The 13,935-nt window shown below is 34.7% G+C and overlaps 1 protein-coding gene across 1 annotated transcript in view; it reads right to left on the reverse strand.

Moving 5' to 3' along the window:
* Positions 1–13,718, reverse strand: part of LOC140674577 (uncharacterized) — a 114,022-nt gene extending 100,304 nt beyond the window's left edge. The window contains exons 1-2 of the mRNA XM_072908219.1: positions 13,540–13,718; positions 13,038–13,201 (exon numbers count right to left, since the gene is read on the reverse strand). The gene's annotated coding sequence lies outside the window, so the exon portion shown is untranslated. The remainder of the gene's footprint in view (positions 1–13,037; positions 13,202–13,539) is intronic.
* Positions 13,719–13,935: the final 217 nt, after the last annotated feature.

The raw sequence follows: 13,935 nt of genomic DNA on the forward strand, positions 1-13,935 counted from the left end.
AACTAATATTGTGTAGAGAGGTGATTTGCGAGTATATCATTAAATAGAATGACGCGTGATTCGCGAATAACAGAGTTGAGAGTGGAAACTGGAGCGTTGCTATATATGTAAAAGCCGGAAAAGCATTCATGTGATGTTAGCAACATCACATGGATACAGTTATATTTTCCATAACAAGCTATAACAATTTCTCGTTATATTGTTATCATAGTAGTATGGTAGTACGATTTAACTAATTGGATAAGATTGTGTTCGGATTGAACAGCACGTGGAAATACAAAAGCAATGAAAGGATATATCGAGTATCGACAAGAAGAAATCGAAGGCACGAACGGCCTAAGGATCATCGGAATTCACAGAGATATATTGTTCTCTGTTCTTGTAAATACACCATCGATATTGCACAATACTTTACGGAAATACAGGTATACCTCGTTTCACGATGTTATATTACAATGCTAGTAAAATTAAAATATGCATTATATTTATAGATAAAAAATTGAATTGTACATTTTTGTATAAAAACCACCAACTTTAAAGATAATATAAAGTCCAAAAAAATAAACATTTTTACTATAAAAGATTATAATTAAAGATACGCATAAAGTCTATAAATGAAAATAAAAAGCGCGATATTAAAACGAATAAAAATAATTTTAAAATTTCAACAGAGCAAAAAAAGAAATTTTGTTCTCGCGTAAAATTGTACCAAATGATAAATTCGGATATTGAAATTGATTGATCGACTGATAAAAATAGAATTGCGTAGAAAAATATCATTTCGTAGTCAAATTACAAAGTGACGTTATTATCAAGGAAAAAAACTAGTAATTCTATTAATAAATATATGTGTTTAATGAATATATGTTATTTACATATTTATTATAGAAGAGAGAGATTTAATTATTGGCATATAAAGTTAACCTTTAATTAAATACAAGTACCGAATTTTAATTATAACCATAAATGAAATCGATTTATATGAGAGGAAACGTGCGCATATTAGATATCTCAATTACTATCAATTATTCAATTGCCATATTTATACTTGATAATGGTATTTTGCGATATGGCCAAAGAAGATATTGGGCGTGAAAAATTTTATATTAGATATAATTTCTCTATATGTGAAATGTGTTTCTCGTACGCGACACACACACACACACACACAAAGCGAAATAACTGATAATTAACTAAATAAAATCACTAAATTCATTTTCAAATAAACATAGAACAAATTTTGATTACAACGTAAAGCAACAACTGTGATTGCAATAAATAAAATTTAGTAACTTTTTAATTAGCTGATATATTTTAACGCATGTCCGTAAATTATAGCGTTACGAGTATCGATATCGCAAAATGCAGGGCTCGAATTGTGAGTAACTCGTAAATCACAGAATTTCAAATACGCACAGAAGCAATCCGGATGTGAATAAAATCCGTGCATTTTGTATTGATAAAACTACGTTTAAAACATAACCACCAGTTTTATATACAAAATGCATCTATTATCGTGTACTCGATAATTTTTAATCACACAGGATGACATATAAATATTAAAAATTTTTAAATATAATAAATATAACTAAAAAATATATAATGCAAATTCATATATATATGTATAAGTAATATTTCGTTTTAACATGTTGAAAAATTAATTGAAATACACTCAGAAGGAGAGTGTCGTGTAATAAATTGCGCTCCCACTCGCTGGGCTCGAATCAACAATCATGCAAATAAAGGGCTCAATAAATTATTTAGAAAGCTATTATTGTTCTTTATTCACTCTCCCTCTATCTGTTTGTTCTATCCATAACTTCCATTTAGAAGACACCATTTTTCAAACATGTTGCTACAAAGTATACAAGGAGATATGATAAGGGGTTAATCGTGCACGGCCGACGTGGATCGGGTGAGATACGACACGAAATGGGACGTTGCATCAAGAACCGGTAGAAGTAGCAGAGAGGCTGAGTGATGGAAACTAGAGGAGGGGGGTGGGGGAAAGAGGAGAGCACCCTCGAGATAGCACTTATGTTGTATTTGCTACGTGTCATAAATACTTTATATCTGCGCGGAAGAGATGATAATTTTACTGAAACCTACTTTCTTTGCACGGAAGCAAGTAATTACTTTAAATAGTTCAATTAAAAATTTTATACAAGATTCTAAATAAAACAATTTTGTTTAGAAAACCAGATATTCTTTCCGCTCTTTGTCTTGTGTATACTTTAATCAGGTCATATATCATCAAGATATTAATTTAAAATATCAATTTTTTCTAATTATTTTTACGCGTGAAATTTTTAAAATTAAATTAGCCATTTTTTAATAACCGTCAATTAGATTTTACACTTTTGATTATCATACTCGAAGAAGCAAGTGTTTAATACTTTTATTTTCTTTTCACGTTTTACACTTTTGTTTCTTCTTCGCCTCTAATCTGATTTCTTTAAACTTCCTTACTGATTGGTCTTTTTCACTCTTTTACGTTCGCTTGCTGTACTTGTCTGTTATCATAATATTGCTCTTGAGGATAAGGAATATGAAAAATTATATCATCGAAGGGGAATCCTCAGGCTACACGGTAACGATATAAAACTGACGTAACTATTTTGTCCTGCTCAGTTTCACTGAACGGATATTAATACGATAGGCTCGTCGGAGAAATTGATTCTGGATTTATTCGATGACCGATGTCCGATGGGCGTCTCCATGGGAATAATGACACTCTTGTGGCGCCGATGTTATTGATATTATTGACGAAGAAATCCGATATATTGATTACGAGGTAAAAGCAAGGGTCGTTAATAATGCCACCGATGTGGCGCTCGGTAATTCCGAAAGTAATGTCTGTTATTGTGTATACGTGTTACTCCCCTTTTTCTTTTTATGGTGCGAAACGACATGGGATATTCTGAAAAGGAATTTTCGCTGACGCATTTGCCATATATTTTTCACTCATTTTACAAAAAACTTGATAAAACGGACTTGCGTGGCATTTTCTTGATAACGTTAATGCCATTAATGGCCTCAATAATTCAACGCGTTTACGGGTATTATATGTACTTGTGATAAAATTATCTGGATAAAATATTTGAAATTTTTATTATTCTACAAGTAGATTCTAGAGAAGTAATTTGACGAATAAGAGATGCGTGAATAAAGTTATTAGATATTTACGGGAGTTATCACTCCGCTGAACGACCGGAGAAGCCGTTAGATGCTCTTTCGCCCTATTTATGCCGCAAAGGTTGCTTTTACATTTTATTGCCGTACGTCGTGTTTGTTTTGCCGGTGAAGGGACGCCCTTTTTGCTCCCGTCGCCGTCGCAAGGCACGGCTTTTTATCATTACACGGCGGGTACGATGCACCTATCTTGGTAGTCTCGTCACACGTGCAACCCTACCTTTTTCTGGGCGTTGCACGGATAAAGGGAACTTCGACGCGCATCCATAATAAAAGGCACGCATCGTGTAAAAGCGACGCGATTGTAAAATCGCAATTAATTATAGCCCGAGAATTAAATGGTTTTTAGAACGCGCGTGTAAATCGAATTAAAATTAGACGGAGCAAATTCTCAAAAGTCCGACTTTGTGTCATCCTGCTGACATAATTCAAATGATTTCGTTATTTCGCAACGTAACGAATGTAACAATGCAATCTATACAATTAGAGATTAACGATTTGTCTTTTATACACATGTACTTAATAAAGCAAAATCGATGGATTCGCGCAAACAGAAAATGAGATATAATTGTAAAAGTTGCATTTTTTTAACTTTAGCATAGCCTTAGAAGCTTTAATTTCTCGCACCTGCGCGATAACGAAAATTAGATTTAAGGAAATTACGTCGGCGTAATTGCACTGACGGAGCAGCATTAATGTTGCCATTTAAACGGCAATTAAAATGGAAAATTCAATTTTTACATTTTCGGTATAGGCCGCTCTATCTTTTACAGCGAACTTATTAAAATTAATGAGCAGTGATGTCCGTAAGATGCATTAGCGACCGAAATTCACTTTTCCTGTCTATTTTCTTTCTTTGTACGCGCGTGACGCCGCGGAATATAGATATCTATCGATGCATACAATTAATCGCGAAAAGAGAGTCTTCTCCCGACACCGAGACGGATTATATCGAATCTTCTGAAATATCGCTTTATTACGGTTAAATTAAAATTTAAGTAAGTAATTCGAGTCGCGCGGTAACCTAACCAGTCGTGAAATGGAATACATCAATTATAGGCAATTCGCTGTTATTCGGCGACAACGGATTCCGGTTTCCTGCCCGTCGCGCAAATTTATTTTTCCTCCCGCATCTCCCTCTTCTACTCACTTTCTCTCTCTTTCTCTCTCTCTCTCTCTCTCTCTCTTTCCCTCTTTTTTTTGCCATTGAATAAAATCCGGTAAGAGAGAACAGATATCGATTCCACGCGGCGCGACGGCACCGCCCTAGTTCGCGGGCCAGAACCGGGCGTGGTGGTGTAGGCCGCTTACAACAACCCTCCGTTTGATTACGACACCGCCGTGTATGATTCTACGGCGGTTTCCCGCCGCGCAAATTCCCGCAAGTGGTAAAAGCAGGTAGTAAAGCAGACATCACCGGCGTGCATGCTCCGCCGCGCCGTCGCGACATTTTCGCGAGGAGCATCCAAAGTCGCTAGTTTTGCGGTCGATGTTGAATTTTCGCATCGCGACGACGACGACGACGACGACGACGACGACAACGACAACGACGACATACCTCGTGGGATTCGCGATGCGCCGTAAGCACTACCCTGGTGCGCGGCGCCTTCTATGTGAGAAACGCCTGCCGAATAGAAAAACACGACTCTTTTCTACCCTCCTGCGCCTCGTTGTAAAAATAACGCGAGCTGGCGGGAGAATCGCGTTACTCTGGAAATAAATACACGTTTCCACGAGTCCTCATTGTTGCGGAAAAATCGCATTTAACGCTTCCTCATAAAATTGTTTTTAATCAAGGATTTTGCATACTTTGGCGTGCTTTTAATTACAATTATGCAATTTAACAGATGTATAATTATGTGCTTATTTAATATATCTTTTTTTGTAGTAAATTTGTAACGTGAGAGAATGGTTATTAATATAAATTATTAACATATTTATTTCACATCTAGGCATAGATAATTGAAACGAATGTATCACATCACATGTGTTTTATATGGAATATTTTAAGATATAATTTCAAAAAAAAAGTTTTTCTACGGAAAAATCAGCATTGGTTAAAGCTATTCAATTTTGAATAAGTTTCAATTGTTTAGCAACATGATTATTAATATAGATGGATTAATAATACTTAATAGTGACGCAATAAATTATTTTCTTTTTACTTTCTAACGTTTTAGACCGTTATCGGTTTATTAACGATCAGGATCATAAAGCATGATGTGAATGCGGTCTGAATGAAAAATCCTAATAGTGTTTGCCGTTCATCGTGCGACTTAAGTCGATACGACTTTTACGTAGTCGAACTTTCCAACCCGAGTTTCCGTTAAAAGGATTAGTTATAGCCAAAACTTTTTTAAACGTCCGTAGCAATATTCGATAGAAATCCAACGTAAAGTTTCGCCGTCAATGATAACGCCCAAAATATGTCGCCCTATTCACGAGATCTTAGTGCATAAACGCGAATGTGAAAGTAAATCGTGTCAATTTTTCAGTCATATATTTATAATATATTTAATACGGAAACTACCCTTGTAGTTATATATCTCAGACAAGCTTATTTATTTTCCCTATTATATATTTTTTCATCTATTAATAAAATAAAAATTAAAATATCCATCGTTGAATTTTACGAGAAATTTCTAAAATATCCTAAATCAACTAATCCCAGAATAATTATATTTACTTTAGCATGTCGAGATGTGTCACTAAGTTACCTCATATGGCGAAATCCGTTAATATATATACCTCCGGCTTCTACTGTTAATTACAACTTGAGAGATATTACAAATGAGTTTAACAAAGTTTAAGAAGATAGCGATTCTCGTTAAGTCTGCTTGCTAAAGTATACGAGAAGGACCCTGCTCTTAAACATCATAAATATGAAGTGACGTCGAAGTGACACTAAGCCGCTTTGCGGCGTTGCAACCGAGGCTTCTCTCTCTCTCTCTCGCGACGAGTGAAGTATTGATTCAGGAAGGCATCGCGTCGCCCGCAAGTACTGCCGCAGTACTTCCCGAAGAAAAATTGGTTCCTTCCGATTAAGTTAATTTGTCGTGAGTCGCGTCTCTCCGTATTGCCTCCCGGAGGCGCCCCCGATTGCCTTCAACGGCAGTTTCGGCTGCCGTAAGTGATACGCCCTGTCCTGAAACGCGACGAAACTTCCTCTTTCAAGAGGCCTTTCCCCTTTCCGTCTCGATACGTTATCGTTTTGTACGGGCCGTTTCGCCAACCACGTTATCGAATTTCTTCACGTCAATCGGCCTACCTAGATATAGATTGCGTGTAACATTTACTTTATCGAACATACACACACGCTATTATAACGCGAAGAATTTTTTACACGACATTCTATTTCGCGAGATTACTCGGATCATTAAAACTAATTTCAAACAAATTCTTCGAATAATATACAATAGTATATAAATGCGTATGTTTTTAAGATTTGAAATTTGACAATATATTTGATTATATTCTGATATAATCTCTCTCTGTTCATACATTGGAGAAATCTGCGAAATTATTTATGTAGATACGTATATATGTTGAACAACTTGTACCCGTTATACATAAATTCGAACGTCACTTAATTATTTGCCGTTACGACGCGGTCTAACATCATTAACGTTTGAGGGAAGAATAGTTCAATCTCTAATTATAATTTGAATCCGAGTGTGAAGCCGGGAGGGAGCCCGGATGAAGATTAAAGCACGATCCAAGCTGGCGAGGATGCTCTTCGAAATACATCGTCGTATGTCGAGATTTCTTCCCTTCCCTCCCTTCCGCCCCACCCCCCCATCCCTTCGCCCCGCAAGCAACGAGATTAATAATGAAATTACATCTCGTCTACCGTGTCGCGTCGGTTTCCACTTTCTCGGGGAAACGCGAGAGCTCGATCCATTAACAATGACATTTCGCTGGCACGTTAAGCCCTCTGCTGTATCTAAGCTCACACAGGAATACCACACGCATCCGAGATCCGAGATTCCTGTTCGGTTCACCGCGATATCAGACGCACGGCGGGGGGGGGGGGGACAAACTTCCTCACCGTAGCCGGGCAACGGTCTTACATATCCTCCATTCGGAAACGCATCCGGCGACTGGCATCTGCGGTCGAAATGAGATATAATAAAGAGGAAGGGAGAAAAGGGTGAGAAGGAGGAAGGGGATATAGAATTTTCCGCGAAAACCGAGACTCTCTCCTCCGTCGCTGTATTTTCGCTATAATTACGTCGCTTAAAGAAGGCTGCGTTCTGTATAATAAAACTACCATCGCGCGACGACAAAAGGCAGAGATTAATTTCTCTCAGCACGGTATTTTACATACGGGGAAGATTGCAGATGAATATCGCCAACTTGACATGCCGACGAACGGTTCTTTCCTTGGCCTTTGCAGATAAAAATAATGAAGCTTCCAGTGAATATCTACGACTTTAGAAAGATTTTCTTCTGATTTCTGAAGGAATAGTTGCTTTACTGTGTGGATTATGTATGAGTGCATTATACGCGATAAAATACGAGAATGAGGGTATTTATTAGTCTCGCTTGTGCTGGAGGATAAGCTGACGATAAGACGCTAGAAAAATAACATAGTCCTGAAGTGCATCTGAATTTAAGAGTATACGACTATCGATATTAAACCCCATTCATCCATCATTTATATTCGCTCTTTTCATTTTGATTTATCTATCCTATCATTTTCTCTTATTTTATATATACTTGTATTGTAACAATATTATTTAAAGCTTTTAAAAAGTGATAAAATATTTTTCTTGTTAGCAAGATATGAGAAAGGTTACATTAAAGAATAATATATTTTTTCAACGAAAAGAACTTTAATGCTTCAACATCTGTGATACCGAGGAAATAGTACCGGCAGGAAACTTGGAAAAAGTCTTTAAAAATCTGTCTCTTTTATAAAGAACGTGTACAAAAAGAGCCGAGCCGCCATGGAAGAGAACGCGCGTGTTCAGATCCATTTTCTAATAAATTTGACGGTGAAATGGAGAGGAGAGAAAGAACATGTATATTCGATTCTTACTTCGATTTTCCTCTTTGCAAATTTATGACAAATACGTTGCATACGACTCCCTTTGTTAATTTTGGAATCATACATTGTAGAAAACTCATTTTCCTTGTAGATGGACAAAGTTTTACGATCGCTCTCCTTTCGTCAACTTTGTGGAAAAGACAAAATTATTTTACAGTATGAACGAAGCTCATCTCTCGCTCTTGTTAACGCTCACGCTGATAATACGAGACATGGAACTTTAACGCTCTATCTTTAGCAAGAAATCTTTAATTAAACAACTTAGAAAGTTATAGCAACGTGGCCTGTTGAAGAATCATCTTAGAGAATCTGTTAAAACATTATTATAACTTAAAGAAGAACGCAAGACTTTTTCTATGTCAGTTTCACGCTTCATGTACAGCCTCATGTCTCACATTCGCAGCTTCTTTATCAAACGATCTGACTTAGCTCGAAGGAACGTATTATCTAAGAAAATCTAAAAATGCATCTACAAACAGCAAACTTTGTTGTTCAATATACGATAGTGGAAAATTGCGACAATACTCGCGGACAATTTTGCCTCGCGGATATCGAGAATACAACTACGAATTACATACATTCCTTCCATTTATTTACTCAGAACGTTCAATATTCTACGGCATATACAACGCACGAGAAAATTTCAGAAATAACATCGATACCGCAACGAGAGACGTTAAACTTCTCTCTATCTAAGTTTACCCATTTCGTAGTTCGATATGTTTTTTGCTCCCACCGTGTACACCCCAAGAATGAGAACGCACGACTTTATTCCGAGGATCTGTCAATAATGTATTTCCGACGATACGTGGTTGTTTTTTTACATAAAATCGATACTTTATGTTTATATGAAAACTGTCTATTAAAATTTTACTAAATTATTATTTGCCTTCCTCTCTTCCCTTTCCTTTTTTTTTTTTTTTTTTTTTTGGCGAAAAGGAAAATTAGGCAATTAACAATTAATATCACGGTATTAAAGATGAGATTCTCCCATTTAATATTAATAATCTAATCCTTCTGATGCTTACACAAACATGCGCATCACGTGTACGCGAAGTTTTCGAAACGGAAGTTTCTCGATAGTCCGACCTGCATACCTCACTCCGGCTATAACGAAAGAGGAAGAACAGAGGGATAGATGGAAGGAAGGAGAAAGGGATGGGGGGGAGGGTGGAAATTCCTGTAAGAGAAGTCTCGGGCGATTCGACATGGAAAATTCGAATACGTGCCGGGAGCCAATCTATCCGAAACGAGGAAGAAAGAAGCTCGATAGGAATGCCACGGAAAGGATATTGCGTTGTCGTCGAGTCTCGCGAAAGAGGGATAGACACCGAAAGAAACTAACGGCCAATTCTCTTTTTGCCCCTCGCGATGACTGAAACAATGCTTAACGCGAGATCGCGAAGCAATAAAAATGTCGATGTATGTAAAGAGTAATAAAACGAGAGGAAATAATACATGCTTAAAGAAATATTATTGCAAACGATTATATTTATCTGTGTGTATGTCAACTTCTTCTTACCCTTTGTTGATTTAATAACAGTATCCGAGGAAAAATTATTCTATTTTATTTTTTCATTTGTTTTATATAATATCTTTAATTAAATAGTTTATTATTGAAAGATGTAAACAATTTTTGATTTGATTTTATGTATATTTTTAAAACTTTAGAAATATTTGTACAAACAAAATGTACATTTCTAATTATAATATTAAACAAAATATACAATTTTACAGAATTAATAATTGTACATATTATTAGTTTAAATAAAGCAAAATCTATATTTTTCTCTACTTTGTTTTTTATACTTCTAAAAAAAAATCCCAAGTTAATATATTTTTTTCTAACCAAAATATTCTCATTTGCATGCTTTTCCTAGAATATATTACATAGAATTATAAGGTGCACAGAATATAATTCTATATTAAATTTCCCCGGCGGACATTAGGTCCGGTAGTATTAAAAAGAAAAAATATTTAAGAATAAATTATTTATATATATATAATTAAAATTCATTACACAAAATTTTGTCTAAAAAATTGTACTCCAGGCCAAAATTGATCCAGTGTCCATTGTCCGAGAGTTAATCTATCTTTCTTATTAACTAATATAAAAAACAGATATGAATTTAAATGCAAAATTATGAGAAAAATATTTTCTTCGATTCGCTAAACATTGAAAAAATTTAATAAAATCCGATGTGATTCGGTGAAGTGAATTCCATAAAGTAAAACAATTCTCGTTAAGTATTTTTATATTTATAATCACTTCTTATCCGTGTCACATAATGACGTATTATCACCTGTTGGGAAAACGTTAAATTATTGAATAGGACTGCTAAGCAAAGAATGATCCTGGCAGAGTCACCGGTTTCGACAGTCGTAAATCGCACGAGGTGTCTTTTCAGATGGAGGGGTGGAAAAACCGCGATACAATGCAGCGGATAGCCCGGGTCCTCGAGATACACGACAAAGGTCCTCAAGCAAAGATATGTTAGGATGGCACTCGAAAAGGAGAAAAGGAGAAACCGTTCGTTGAAACATTTTTACGTTACCTCGACTTTTGAGTGCCCTCCATCTCGATTGAGGCAACACATGTGTGTATGATTTCTGACGGTAGTCGCATCAACCGGAAAAATCCTCCCATAACCGTAAATTTCTGTTAAAGTAGTACATAATATATATTGCCATTTTTATAAATAAAGTAAACCAAGTAAAGATTGACTTTAAATTTAAGTGAAAATATTTAAGTCAATACAAACGCTATCAAGCACTGATGCAATTTTTAACGTTTTCAAGAAAAGTTAAGTGCTATTAAAATAACTTGCAGCTAATCGCTTTTACAAACCCATTAAAACTTGGCGGTAACTTTATCTGTTACAGAAATTTCTTGCTGGTCGCGTAGATAACAACTGCATCAGCTATGCATATTGACGCGTATATATAATTGAAATAAAAAGAAAATACTTTGCTTGTATTTACTCAAAACGGATGCATCGCAGCATATAAATATAAATATGTTAAAGCAAAAATGTAGAAATCCAGTGAAAAATATCAAAAATTCCAATCGTGTTTGACAATTCTATTTTCTGAATTCAAAACCAATTACAAGCAAGCTGGACGAGCAGACAAATATGTATACCGTCTTTTCGCTACGTTTCTATTGACAAGAGCCAATTTCCTCGAAATAAATTCGTGTCGTTTTTCCGATTTTTACCGATGCCGAATGCTTCAAACTCGCCATTGAATTCAATACGATTCGAATAAGAGTGACTATCGTTTGTAATAAAAATCAGATAAAAATATAAACAAGAGTTGCAGTCATATCGACAGAAAATTAATCAAACGTATACAAGTTTCATCACAAATAAAATACATCTATTTCTTTTTACAATATTTTTTTAAATTAATTAGAATAAGCCGTAAATATTTGTCAAGATAAATGCAGAAAAAAAAAAAAATAAACGTAATATGAATTGTGTATTTTTTCGTCCGTACGAAATTATACGAAAATGATGTCCCGTAATTTAATCTCGATAATATTCAAGATGTATCCAGGCCCTGTGGCGGAACATCGGTACGTTTGATCTCGAGACGAAAGTTGACCTGTATGTTCCAAAACAGGCACGCAACGGAATAAATCTTGGGAGAGACCGCCGCTTTACGCGGCGAGGAATCTCCCCGCGACATTTGTAGCCCTGTGTAGCTCGCTTTCATATACGCTACCGTACATATATTTTTGCAACTGGTATAAATTTTTGCGCGCGTCACGCGCAGGAGAGAGAATATTAATGTCTACATGACGAAATTTTTGCCGAATACCATGCCTGCAAACGAAAGGTTTCTCTTCCTGAAGCTTCACCATTCATTGGGGAGTCGTTTATTTTGAGAGAGCCGGTTTTGAAATATATTATAGATCGTGTAAAAAGTCGAAAGCAAAAACAATAGTTTATGTAATACACTGTTGCGTTATTTATTAATATACGTACATACATTTGATATTTTTGGTCTTTTTATTTTTTTTAAATGAAGAATCAGTCAAAACAGTTCAATAAATTTTTGAATTTGGAAGAACTCAATTATATCTTTCAATATTTCAAAGAGTTGGTTCATTTTTAATTATCTATTAAATAGTTTGTATTCATAATCAATTTTTAATAACTAATGGACAAATCAATAATAACAGTTTTGGATGCTGAAAATCTCAGCAGTAGTTTGACATGATGTATCTTACAATAAAATCTAATATTTAAATTAAAATAGATTTATGAAAAGAAAAACAATATATTAGATATATTTATGTAAAAAGTATGGGCACATTCGAAGAATGACAGAAGAAAAAATTTGACCATATAATAGCTATAAGCTGGATTCTATCGTATAAACGAAAGAGGGAGAGAGAGAAAAGCTAAAAAGCATTAGATGGGAATATGGAAGTCAATAAATACTATCTTACAGAATGATAATGGATTGACAAGAACAAATGAAAATTAGACATCGAACAATGTCGAAAGGCGTCCAAAATTATATTATTGCTAATTATTGACTTTTCGCTAAAGAGTCACGATAAGCACTGACAAAAATATAAGAATAATATCAATTTGACTTTTTGTTTAAACATATACAATATAAATACATAGACAATGATATATTTATTCCAAAATAATTGCGTAAAAACATTTATAAAATTATATAGTTGTATATAATATTTTATTTATTATATCTTTTATTATTTATTAAATATTTTATTTATTAAATTATTTTTTACTTATTAAATTATATATTGTAATCTTACCTTTACATACTGCAACTTATTATTTATTACTGACATGTTCTGCAGCTGTGGACCGTCCGGCACGAACCGTATCTTTGAAGAACGATCGAGGCTCTCGAAACTTTCTATCCTTAGATTTGGACACCATCGTCGAGGAATGTTCGGATCCCGACCAAAGCACCACCCTGGAATTAAGTAACATAGTCCAGATTAGCATCTGGCCTTGGTATCGCCAAGATAATAATAAAATACGATTTACAAAATTACAAACAAATCGAACGATTCTTCTTTTATGATTTTATTAGCTTTAAATTAGATTTCGTGTTATTTTTATAATCACTTTTCATTTCTATAAAAAATTCGACGTATATAACAATTATTAGAATTGTTAAATAAATTAGATATAGCTCGAGAGATCGGATGTATAACACGACTTTATGCACACAAATAAAGTTGCACGAAATACGCTGTACGACATTGTGACAAAAAAAATTAATTCCGCGAATAATACGTAATAAATTACCTCATGATTGCTCCAAGTCTGCTCATCTTTTCTTAATCCTTTCTTTAATACATTTTCAAAACTACTCACAAAACACTCGCGCGACATTTTGGACGACGCTCCCGATACATGTTACAACGTTTATTTATATGAAATTTACGACCTTCTCGCGCACGTGTTATCGCACGAATAATAAAATTACCGCGTACAGCGCGTTTATACATACAAAAAATTTAGGGCATACTTTTTCGCGGATTAATAGGTACGTATGTACATACAATGAAATGATCGTCCGTCATTTCTGTTTAATGCATTGTTTTATCTGGGTTTTTTAATAAAGAAAATTATTATTAATAAAATAAATTATTATTAATTAAAAAATTGGTGCTTTATGTCTATGATTGAAATACAGAACAC

Source organism: Anoplolepis gracilipes, chromosome 16 (genome assembly GCF_047496725.1).
Source record: "Anoplolepis gracilipes chromosome 16, ASM4749672v1, whole genome shotgun sequence".
NCBI lineage: Eukaryota > Metazoa > Arthropoda > Insecta > Hymenoptera > Formicidae > Anoplolepis > Anoplolepis gracilipes.